This window comes from Sceloporus undulatus, chromosome 3 (assembly GCF_019175285.1).
Source record: "Sceloporus undulatus isolate JIND9_A2432 ecotype Alabama chromosome 3, SceUnd_v1.1, whole genome shotgun sequence".
Lineage (NCBI taxonomy): Eukaryota > Metazoa > Chordata > Lepidosauria > Squamata > Phrynosomatidae > Sceloporus > Sceloporus undulatus.
The window spans coordinates 127,419,078-127,432,184 of record NC_056524.1 but is presented as its reverse complement, the minus strand read 5'-3'; the positions used below and the strand labels follow the sequence as shown (position 1 = coordinate 127,432,184).

The following is a 13,107-nucleotide window of genomic DNA, read 5'->3' as shown; positions in this document are numbered from 1 at the left end:
GGCCAATGTTCAAGGATTATGGGAGGCAAAGTCCAAAACACTTGGAAGACGAGAGTTTGGGAATTAATGTTCTAGAGAGAGAAAGCTTAACTCTTTGCATGCCAAAAATGGTTGAATATAAGAAGGGCAAAGATGCAACGCCAGGAAAAAAGGATTCTGTTTCAGTAATATGGCAAGAGATACAGCAGGAATTAAAACTGACAATTAATTGTTTTAAGAACTACACAATAAGATTTAGACTGAACTTTGCATTGGAGGATGGGTAAATCAAACTCTGAAGAGGATGAAATGGAGAAACCAAGGAGTCTGGGAAAGGAAGAGCAATGAGGAGTCAATTGTATACAATTTTTGATATTTTTCGTAATGTACAGATTTATTTATATATTTTACCTACATATACATTTTTCTCCATTGACTATTGTATGGTTCACACATACCTTTTCAACTGAATCCTTTTTTTTTTTACTGTGTGCATTTTAAGTGTGTACACTGCTTTGTGCAAACTTATTTTTTTCCAAAAGCCCTTTAAACTTCACAAACGTGCAAATTCTTGGAGTAAGACAAGACTTTTCACAAGCAAAAGGTGTGAAAAGTCTACTTTCACTGCAGCTGTTGGATCCAATGAAACAAATAAATATGTAAAATCATCCCTGTGGATTCACGGGGGATCCGTTCCAGGACCCCCGTAAATTTGAAATTCCATGAATATTAAAGTCCCTCCCCTCCTTCCTTACCTCCTTCTTTTCTGGCTCCCCCCCCCACTGCCCTAGCTTGGCCTCAGGGGCTGAGCGGGGGGCTTCTCTCAGTCTGGAGGGAGTGAGACAGGGCCTGGGGGCTGCCAGGGCCTTTAATCCATGCTGTCCACCATGGGGACTAGCTTCCCGGTGGCATTCTGGGCTCAGCGTTCACACGCCATGCCCCCCTCCACCGCAGCCAATGGGTGCCCCATCTCACCCCTGTCACCCTGGGATTGGCTCAGCTAAGCTGGCTCCAGAGCAACAGGGGTGAAATGGGGGGGTGGGGTCATCACTTCTGGAAAGCTGAAGGAGTGATGCAGCAGGCAAAAGGACTTATAGGGAAGGAGGATCCTTCTCTCTTTGCCAGCCTCATCGCTCTCTGGACAGCCAAGGGAGTGATGGGGAAGGCAAAGGGACCTGGGGGGGGGATCCTCTCCCCTTTGCCAGCCCCATTGCTCTCTGGATTGCCGAGGAAGCGATGGGGCAAGCAAAGAAACTTGGGGGGGGATGGACGGTCCTCCTCCCTTTGCCAGTCCCATTGCTCTCTAGATAGCCAAGGCAGCAATGGGGCAGGCAAAGGGACTTGGAAAGGGGGGGGAGGATTCTCCTCTCTTTGCCTGCCCCATCGCTTTCTGGACAGCCGAGGGAGCAATGGGCCAGGCAAACAGTCCCGGGCGGATGGAGTGCTTGCTTGCTATCCATCACTTCCCTGCTCTCCTGTTGTAGGCTCAGCAGAGCCAATCACAGGGTGGCAGGGAGGAGATTTTAGCAAGCATGCCCATTGGCTGCAGTGGAGGGGGACATGGCATGCACACGCCGGACCCAGAGCACCACCGGGAAGCTAGCCCTCATGGCAGGCAGCGCAGATTAGAGGCCCCGGTGCCCCCCCCACCCTGCCTCATTCCCTCTGGACTGAGGGAAGGCCTCCTCCCAGCCCCCAAGGCCAAGCTAAGCTGGAGAAGGGAAAGGTGGAAAGGGATGGAGAGGAAGATGCAGGAGGGAGGTGGGGGGTGCACATGGCAGCAATCTCACAAATAATCAAACCCGCGAGTTCCAAAGATGTGAATCTGGAGGAATGACTTTATATAGAAGGCTGTATCAGATAGGCCATCCTTATCACATTATTATATCTTGGATTATTCCCTGGTTGTTGGTTGGGGGGGGTTGATGGGGGGGTTGAAATCTTGGTCATGTTAGTTTAGTAACTGAAGGATTATAACCATCTTTGTTTTGTTTTTAAAAGTTCATAAATGTAATTAGCCTAATGAACTGTGCTGCTTCCTTGCTAGGGGCTCTCAATGAAAGGATAGAAATGTAATCTTTTGATGTGTTTATTTTAACTGTTGCATTCTGTATTAAAATTATTGTATTGTATTAAAATGTGCAGCCCCTGTAAGGCCAATCCCCCCCCCCAAAAAAAAAAGCTGTTGCAAGCCCTGGAGATACCCCATAGAAATCAGTCTATAAGCTGCTTAGTATCTTCCACTGAGACTCACAGATTGGACTTGAAAGGTGGAGCTGTTCAGTAAATGTCATCTTTATTTGCACATACAGTAGCTATAGGAATTCCATGTTCCTTACCAAATGCCCTCTTCCATGGTTTTCTAGGTTTGGGAGGTTTTGAAAGTGGGTGGCTGGGACAGAAATCTGTTGATGTAGTGCCCACCTCGCTGCTCAACTGTTTCCCTTCCTGAATCCCCTCACCTTTTTCTACTTAGAGCCATGGGGCCCTGCTCTGTCAGGAGCAGCTCAGAACTTCATGTTCACCATGACAACCAATTAATATCTGGTGCCACTCATACTGTCAGACACACTCTGGACCTGGTTTTCTATTCTGGGTTGGTGATGGTGATTTGGTTGTGCAGAGAGTTTCTGTAATTCTGTTGTTGTGGACTGATCACAATCTGGAGGGGTTCAGACTCACTGAGACTTGGAATTCTGCAGGGGTGGGGGGATAATTAAGATGGTCCACCCCAAGAGACTTATGGATCTAGGTGGATTCCCAATTTAGGGAGTGATTCTATTGAAGCCCTGACTGATGTCTGCAATAGGGTAGTGGCCAGGTGGGTGAACACAATAGCTCCTAAGCATCCTAAGCATCCCCTCCCACAAGTGGAGCCAACTGAGGTCCCTGGTTCAATAGGGAGCTGGCAGTGATGAAACAAGTGGGACAGAGACAAGAGCAACAATGGTGGAAGGCTCAGAGTGAGTCCACCCAAAAATGGTCTAGAACTCTTTGGAAGGCCTATGCCATGGCAATTGTGACACCAAAGAAATTATACGCCTCTGCCACCACTGTGTTTGCATGGTGTCATCTAGCACAGCTGCCTAAGGGGTCAGGGGCCTTTTACACTCTGGCCTACAAGAAGAAAACAAAGACCACTTGACAAACTTGCTAGACACTTTGAAGACAAAATCACTGGGATTTGCTCTAACTTGGATTGCTATGGTTGAGAAAGGTCCAGTGGATGTAACTTTGGCACCTGCTTGTCCTATAGTATTGGATACCTTTCAGTTGGTGCATCCTGAGTGTGTGGATAGGATCCTTGGAGAGTTGAGAGCCACCATATGCATACTGGATGTTTGCTTTCCTGGCTTCTGAAAACAGCTAGAGGGGGACTGGCCAAATGGGTAAGAGGAGTGGTGAATGTCTTACTGCAACAAAGGAAGCTTCCGTCCACATAAAAAAGGCTGTGATGAGGCCATTACAAAAAAGGTCTCCCTGGATTTCACCATTCTGAATAATTATCAGCCAGTCTCTAGCATTCCATTTTTAGGCAAGTTTCTGGAGTGTGGTGGCCTCCCATCTTTAGGTGTTTCTGGATGAGACATATTATCTAGGTCCATTTCAGTCAGATTTCCATCCTGATTATGGGACAAAGACAGCTTTGATTGCTTTGGTGGATAATCTACGTAGGGAACTGGTCAGGATATGTGTGTTACTGTTGTATTAATGGACTTCTCAGTGGCTTTTGATACCATCAATCATGGTATTTTTCTGGGCCAGCTCTCTGAGATGGGACTTGGGTGCAATGTTATGCAGTGGTTCTTAAAGGGACAAACTCAGAAGATGATGCTAGTGGACTCCTGTTAAATGCCTTGCTGTTGCCCTGTGGGGTCTCTCAGGGTTCAATTCTGTCCCCCCATGTTATTTAACATCTACATGAAATCACTGGGAGAGGTCATCTGGAGTTTTGTGGTGTGGTGTCACCTGTATCTGGATGACACCTACCTCTCTCTCCCATTAGATTCCAAGAAAGCTGTATCTGTACTGAACCAATGCCTTCTGTCAGTAATGGATTGAATTGAAACTTAATCCTGACAAGATGGAGGTGTTCCTCGTCAGTCAAAAGGCAGATCAGGGGATTCAGCCTGTGCTGCATGTGGTTACCCTAAAATCTCAGGCTCATACCTTGGGTGTTCTCCTGGACTCAATTCCGAACCTGGATGCTCAGGTTTCAGCAGTGGCCAGCAGTGCACTTGCACAGTTTAAACTGGTGTGCCAACTGGAGCCATTTCTTGAGATGTCAAATCTGGTAACGATGATACATGTCTTGATTACATTTTCTTTGGACTACTGCAATGCATTCTATGTGTTGCTACATTTGGAAACTGTTTGGAAAATGAGTCAGGACCAAAATGTTGCAGTCAGGATGCTGACCAGGCCCAGTCACAGGGAGTATATAATTTGCTTGTTAAAACAGCTTCATTGGCTATTGGTTCATTTCCTGGAATAATTCAAAGTGCTGGTCATGACCTTAAAAGCTCTGTATGGCTTGGATTCAAAGAATCTGAAAGACTACATTCCCCATACAAACCTGCCACAGTCCTAAGATCTACAGGGGAAGGCTTCCTGTCAAGTCCCATCACCACCACAGTTTGGTGAGAACGAGAGAGAGAGAGAGAGAGAGAGAGAGCCTTCTCAGTAGCTGTTCCCACTCGCTTGAACTTCCTTCCACTGGAGGCTAGGCTGCCCCCACCCAGCTTTCCTTTTTGTTTGGACCCAAAGACCTTTTTGTTTAAGTAGACTTTTAATGTGAAGTAGGGGAGCTTCTTACTGGGGTGTTTTATTTTTTTCAACTTTAGTATATCTTTTAAATGATTTTATACTGTTTTATATGGTTATTTTAATTGTTTTTTATTTTAATTGTTTAGATTTTTAAAAATTTATTCTATGGGGCCCATTCTGGAAAAAAAAGTAGCATACAAATGAAAATAAATAAACAGATTCAGTTCCAACACTAACAAGTGATTTGCTGATTGAACATGGTGCATCTCAGCATTCAACTCAAGCCAGAATTCTTACAAAGCATTTTGCCATTTAAAGAAGATTCATGCGCATCCAGCATAAGCTAGATACATTTTTGTTGTTGGCTGTGCACTGTATCCAGAACAATACAAGCCAAGCTAGCAATGGCTTGTTTATTACTGCCTACAAAGAACAGTCACTGCTTTAATGCAGAGCTTCATGCATGAGTGCAGCCTGCTTCCTTTGGAGCAGATGCATCACTTGGGGCCATATTCTCCCTTTGACCCACGTATGGAACCTCTACAGATCTGGACTGCAAACTGAAGGGAGAATATGCTCTTTTCATAAACCAGTGAACTAAAGTACAGAAGGTTCCCTTACAGATCAGTTGAGTCACATCTAAACACCATACTTTTTGCTCTTGTGAGGGATTTGTTTTGCATTTCAGACTGCCACAAAAATGTTGTTTTGTACAGATCCACAGCATGGTCTGTGCTACTTTCATTTTGATGCCCTGTTGTGGTACTACAAGAAAAAGGGGAGGGGTGTTCTCAGTTTCCACAGCTAGGAAGAGGTTTTATTGGTTGACCACTCCTTTACAACAGATAAGAAAAACAAGCATGGCCCTTATTTTGACTTCAACTCACACTGAAAGGCCAAAAACACCGACTGGTCCAGGCGTGACATTAAACCACAGAATAGTGTTATGTGAACAACTTATAGGTTTGCCTCAGGTCAAATGACCCCTTGTTCCACTTCCTCCCCCCTTATGGATGTAGAGAATCTGGAGGCTTTCACTCTCAGTCTCTCAGTTTGTCATATGACCTGAACATCTATGAAAGAAGCCAGTTTCAAGCCATGGACTACACAGTTGGGTTGATTTCCTAAACTAAACAAAAAGACAATATATAACCCTCCTACTCCTCTTCTGCAGACCCTATGGTCTCCCACTATCATGACCCACTGCCATCCAAACCATGGTGCCTTCCCCCCATTCTTCCTCCACATCACTTCCAAGACGGAAAGCCCTGTATTCCCTTTAAATGACCCTCCAAGTTGACAGTCCACTGACATCACATTCTGTTGCAGAATTAGCACAAAACTAGACTTACAGGACTGGTACTTTACAGGCTGACCATACTTCCGTGAGACAAAAATGGGACATTGGGATAGCAAAAATGGGATTTTACCGGATTAAGTAATTTTCTGAATTCATGAAAAAGACAAGAACAAAAGGTTTATTACATGAACATACTGAGCTAATAATTATTCTTCAGTGACAACTCATACAAAAATTTTAGGTAGAGGTAAAAAGGGGACTGTGTTTCACCATGATCGTACTATGAATATTTCTTGGATGAAGTAATATTATGCAGCAAATTTCAGTCTTTCAACACTTTATCATGACACAAATTTGGGGCGGGGGGGGGGGACAACCACAATTTCAAACAGAGATCTTCAAACCCATTTTCACAACATGACAGGGCATTTTTCTTGAAAACGGGACAAAACTGGCATTTATATTAAAATGATGGGATGGTCTGGAAATATTTATTTAAATGGTACTGTCCCATTTAAAATGGAACATATGTTCAGCCCAGTACTTTATGTCATCGACACCTGTAGAGCTTTAAACAATATCCTCAATTCAGTTTGTTATCAGAAAAAAAATGTCCCCAAAAATCTGTTGCGTTTGAATTAAAATATAATTCCTCTGAGATCCAAGATGGTTTTTTGTTTGGTTTTTTGTATTGCTAATGGAATTCAAATTTTATCTGTCGGACTCTGGAATGTTTTGTTCCCATTTCCACATGGTCAGAAGAAGGAACGGCTTGCCCGCATAGATATCTTTCCACACCATCGCAACACAGAACATCACAACAACATTATCTTGACAAAATGCAGGCCTGTGACTAACGTTATCATATTTTTTTCCTCCAGTATGATTTTTAACACCTTTGCCTGATGAAGAAACCAGTGGAACTTCAAAAGCCTGCATCATGTATTTTGTGCATTTTGGTTCACTGAATAAAGGCATCACTGTTTTGTAGTTTTTGGATGTTATTGTAATTTGCTATTTGGCCAACACAGCTACCCCCTGAATATCATGATATCAGGTGTGACTGCATTATCACTGAACTTCCAGCGCAAAAATGGAATAGAATTACCTGATTTCAAACAGGTTTGTCAATTGTCTTTAAGCATGGGTCACTGATCCTAGCTTTTTTTTTTTCTTCATTTAAGAGATACACCTGAATCATTGACTCAAACACAAAATGGAAAGGGAAGGCTTCTCTAAAGACATGTAACTAATAACTCTTTCATAATCTAAAAAAAATTCAGGCATTGAGTGAAACACATCTCTGATTTTAATAAGAAACGTGTGTCCTGGCTGTCAGAAAACAAAAAAGAAAAACTGTACAGGTTGTGCATGAACTTTCTAATCATAAATCCAATGTTGCTGCTGTGCAGTTTTTAACTGTTGACACAGTGTACTGGTACCCCTCTCTCAAGACAAAAGCATTCAGCACCTTAGCCTGTTCATCATAACGAAAGCTGCAGTGGAATTTTCAACTTTGTTTGCAATTGTGGTTACCCTACTTCTTGTAAACACAGCAACTTCCCGTCTCAGGGTTCCCATTGCTAGCCAGGATGAAGGACAGCATCTTTTGCAGTCGTGGCCCATAGATGTCTTTGACCTGGAACTCTGCCTAGTTCTATTTATGCTAGACTATATTTGGGGTGGGAGTGAGGAAAGAGCAGCTTCCAAAGCAGGCATCTCTTCTTGACAGCCAACCAGGAATCCCCCCAATTGTGCCTTATATGCATTCACCTGTGCAGTGCCTGATAGCAGGACTGGTCCAGTTACCTAAAGAAAGAAGTCTGATGGTGCAATCTCAGCTGGCTGACATTTAATTTTCAATTGGTTTTATACTCTAGCCAATCATTACTTCCTGATGCATACTTGTGTGTAAACAGCACTGAGAATCCCTGTAATATCCAGCAAAGCAACTGGCACCTTAACATAAAAATAACACTCCTTGCATCTTTTGGGTATACCAGTGACCTAAGTACACCTGGCAGACAGAGAATTAGGTACCCAATTACTGAAGGAAAAACATTTTGTCTTCTTTTTTTCCAACATGTCTGCGCACAGTGCACAGCATCATTGTATTAAAATAGAACTAGCTCGCTTGAACACTCCAGCTGGCAATGCCCTCACAGCATGCTCGTGGGTAAAACAGTGCCCTTCCTCCATGTGGATATTCATGTTTTCAGTGCAAGAATGGAAAATGTCTCTTTGCTGAATAATGTGCAAGACATACCCTAAGAGGGAAGAAGCCTGCCCCCCCTCCAGCTTTCCTCCATTGAACCTCCTTAGCATGAAATACCAACAACAATAAAGATACTTCCTTTAATCTTAAATAAGCATTTATTCTGGATGCTAATAAACCTTTCCAAATAGGAAATACTTCCAAATGATCTTACACTCATCTAGACTGCAGTATCTCACCCAGAGCTAAAGCCAGGCAGCAGCTACTGAACTCTACTGAATGAGACAGAGGAAAATCAGAAAATCACCTTCATCAAGCAAATTGTCTAGCAACAAAGACAAATGTCCAGCCATCCAGGAGACTGAAGAACTAGTAATATCACCATGTTGCATTCCATTACAGTAATATAGTGACAGTAGAAAGCTATTGGTAGGACCTGTGTCCCACCAGATGCAAGTCTCATTATGCTTGACTACTGGCTATGCTGGCTGGGGCTAATGAGAGCTAGGAGTCCCAGAATATTTGTAAGCCCACATGGTTCACCTTACTTTAAAGCTACAAGTTCAAAGATTTATCTAAGGAGGTATGAAATTCCTGTTCACAAAAAGGGTTGAAAAATGGCCAAGCACCATGCATTTCAAGACTCTTCTGCAAGCAAACAAGCACATAAAAACAAATCACATGCACAAAAAAGATGGATCAAGGATAATGTCAAGAAAAAGGTCAGCTACCACCAGATATTTTATATTTCACATTATGTTTTGTGCATGCATTTTTATTTTACAAAAAGGTCCTGAAATGGGAGAAAAAAATTAAAAATGCACCAAATCCCTTGTAGTCTTCTCCCAGGAGGGAGAAAACTTTTTGAAATTATTTCTTCTTGCTCATAAGAATAAAATAATCAAACAATGCAGATGATAGACACAGAGGAAGGACAGAAAGAGTAATATGGCCAGGAATGGGGCTGGTAGATTTAACTGTAAAGAGAATAAGCCAAAAGCACAGTTGCAGAGAAAAAAGAACCATTTCACACAAAAGTATATTAGGCCAAGCTGAGAAAATGTGTGTTTCTGACAGCCAATCCCTTGGAAACAAAACTAGAAGTAAAGACTTCTAATATCCTTTTTTTGGCCATGCTACACAGGGAGAATATGATGAACCTAAAGTTCATTACTGTGACATGGAACCACTGTTTTGTGGTTATATTTTGTGCAGTATATTCTTAAGCATCGAAATGGACAACATGAAAAAGTTGTGGGTCACCAGGGATTTTATCTCACCTTTAATAAAAGGTCTGCTCTGACACCAGTTTACTTCCAAACTCCAGTCAAGTTTCCATGACTTTAAACAATTTTGGAAAAGTATACCTGGAAAAAAAATGGTATTTCTCCCATAAAGTTCAGCTTCATGACACTGGCAGCTTCCATGTCAGTAAGGCGGCAAATCCTCTGAGTTTTAATTTGTACTTTAAAGGAGACAACCAAGGTGTCAAAACATGTTCCCCAAATATGACCCTGATTGGTACTTCTACATAACTTTAGGATGGACTTGTTGAGATAGCTCCTTGGTCTTCATGACACTGTTTGTTAAGATATGCTCTCCTTCCAAAAATATATCTAGCTACACACAAAGTGCACTAAGACTTCATCCAACACCTTATATGACTTCTGGTTGTAAAGGGGTTTCATCTAAGGGAGCTACTTTGGGCATGTCGGAGAAAAAGGAGTAAACACTTAAGCAACCAATAAGTGCCAATTTGTTTTTGTTTCTGTTACTTTTGTGCCACAAAAAAAAAACCATTTGATCATCCATGGTATTGAGTATCTTGTGTGTATGAAGCTTAACAAGGTGAACTAAATCTATTTCAGTATCAGATTATTAACACAACGAAGAGTGGAAAAGTCAAAAGGGGACTAAAGACTTCTGGAAGGCACTGTATATACAGTCATGCTATATTTTCAACACTATTGTGAGCGTTATGAACCCTAGAGCATATCAATCTTCAAAAATGTTAGTGATTTCCAGTGATTGCAAAGCTCAGCTTTCATTCTACACAAAGATATCCACTAAGTCAAACAGAACATTGGAGATAAAAATCACTCATATCTTTTTTTAAAAAAAAAACCAGATATTGCCTTTAACTACATTTCTGTTAACTATCATTTGAAATTGCTGCACTGTCCTGCTCCTTACTCGCAATACAATTGTAATATAGGAAATGACTGAGTAAATCACTGCTTTCACATATTCCTTCCAACTATGTGCAATTACAAACCTGGCTACTTCATTGGGTTGTTGATTCATGTTTAGATTGTCATCTACTATGTCCCTTAGATCTTTTTCATATGTCAAGCCAAGTGTCACCCATCATATATTTCTGTATTTCATTAAATCTGCCTAAATGTAGTATCTTACATTTATCCTTGTTGAAATGCTTTTTTGTTTGTTTGTTTGCTTGAATCCAGCTGTCTAATGTGTTAAGGCCATTTTGAATTTGATCCTTTCCTCTTGAGTAGGGGCTCTCAACCAGGATTAAATGAGAGATTGCTAGGAATTCTACCACAGATTGTGATGAAAACAAACCTGTAAATTAAAAAAAATTGAATGTAGGTATAGGGGTTCCCTGAGACCTGAAAATTATTTCATGGGTTCTTCCAGAATAAAAACATTGAGAAAGGCTGCTAATGCTAGTACTGTCTAGCCCACATTCTACCAGCCTGTCAAAACCCTTACTAAAATCAAGATACAATACATCCACAGCATTTCCCTGATCTACCAAGCTCATATATCTGTCAAAAAGAATTAAGATTGGTCTTGCATGACTTGTTTTTGAGAAACCTATGTTAGTTATTAGCAATCAAAATTGTGACCTTTTAAGTGCTCACAAACTGTTTAATGATCTTTTCTAGAACACCTCCTAATAATGACATCAAGCTGACTGATGGGTGATAGTCCTATTTTCTTCACCCTCTTTGAAAGTGAGGACATTTGCTCATTTCATCCATCATCCAAGAATTCTCAGTACAGTACTACTCAAAGAAACCCTGGCCATTCTGATGCTTTGGTACTCTTGCTTAAAGCCCAGAGCATTTTCCCACCACAACTCAGTTATGGATAGTTTCAGTATGTCGGTAATTTTACAAGCTCTGAATTGTGAATGGTTTCTTTCTGGTTCCCATTCTTTCCTTGCTGTCACCCCTCCCTCTTCCCCCAAAAATCACAACTTCCTAACAGTGGAAGTATCATAGTTCATTTTTCCATCCTGCTCTACTTCTCTGATTTCTAAGGAAAAAGAAAGAGACAAGGAAGGAAGACACACTCTATATTTCTATTCACTCTTTGAACATTTCCGGGTTTTATTTGAGAGCACTACAGTTGCTGAGCAAATTGTACCAAAATTAGGGATGCTTTTGTTTCAAGTGCGGCCACACAGAAGCTCCCATGGTGTGCTCCAAGAGTTCATAAACACACATCCAAAACACCAACACACATAACCACAAAGACAAAATCATTACAGGAAAATAACAGTAAATGCTTTAACTCTGGAACAAAATGCTGAAGCGCCCGAAGATACTGTTACACAAGCAGTAAAACCCTCAGCCAAACAACAACAAAACAATACACACACAAAAACCTCAGCCAGTTAGCTCTAATGGAATTTTCATTTTAAAAAAGAGAGATCTGAAAAGTAGTGTAATTTGTATATGACTTATTCAGCAATACACAGCATAACAGAGCAGCTAAGCACCATGTCAGTAGCTAATGTTACTTGATACTTTAAATAAAGCTTTTTTAAGCATTAGGATTTGCATGCTATTAGCAACAATGTCATAAACGGATGGGACTTCTTTTAAAAACAGAGTGGGGAGGGAGATAATAAACTCCTTCCTCCTATTAATTTGTTAACACTGCTTTTCTGGCTACATTACTCCATTCATGATTAAAAGGCATTAACACTGGACCATCTCCAGGACCGACTGCTGTTGCTGCACTGCAGAGCTGCACTGGAGGAATTCTGTCCTTTAGATGACATAATCACACAAAATCCTTTTTACATATCAAGGCTTTGGGGAAAGAAAGGGAAGGGGAAAAAACAGGAGCAGACAACCCCACTCTCCTTGCCCAAATCCTTTTATCTCAGAAGAACATATTATTGTACATATTACACCTATGATTGCGTGCAAACTATCTCCCTCACCCCCAAGGGCACAATTTTCATCTTTTCAAATGGCACAATGCTCATACAAGCTACCACAGTGCCAGAAGTTGTAACTGACTTACCAGAATGCCACTTACCTCACCAACAGCTGCCCCACCTTTCTCACATGTAAGCTCCTTATAGATAGTCTTTATGGTTGCTGCTGGTTCAGTTCTCTAAACTCTCTCTGTCCCTCTCTCTGTTTCTCCCCCCCACCCTCCGCCCAGCTGTCTGCAGGCTGCTATTAGCCCACTCCACTTTGCTGAGACCACTTTCACAAAAGTCTCCCAATAATTATGTTTGGCCAGCAAAGATGATAATCAGTAGACCTGGGGACTGCGCCTGGATGCAGGTACACCCAGGTTCATAGCCTTGCTCAGCCAAGAAACATGCTGAGTGACACAGGGCATATCATCCCCACAACCCCACCCCTAATATCTCTCCTAAAGAGCTGTGGCAAGGATACGTGAGGTATGTACTTAAAGCAGTAGTACAGCAGGAGTTCAGAAGACATTACTACCAGCTGGAAAATTGGAACTTTTTAGCCTCTAGCAGACATCGTTTCCAAATAGATGGCAGAGGTTCAGCTACATTCCCGTCAACATGAGCCATAGCCACTACAAATGTTCTGGAGTGGCATCCCAAAAT

The 13,107-nt window shown here is 41.8% G+C and overlaps 1 protein-coding gene across 5 annotated transcripts in view; it reads right to left on the bottom strand.

Moving 5' to 3' along the window:
- Nucleotides 1–13,107, bottom strand: part of KLF12 (Kruppel like factor 12) — a 262,604-nt gene that overhangs the window by 218,403 nt on the left and 31,094 nt on the right. The window lies entirely within an intron of this gene.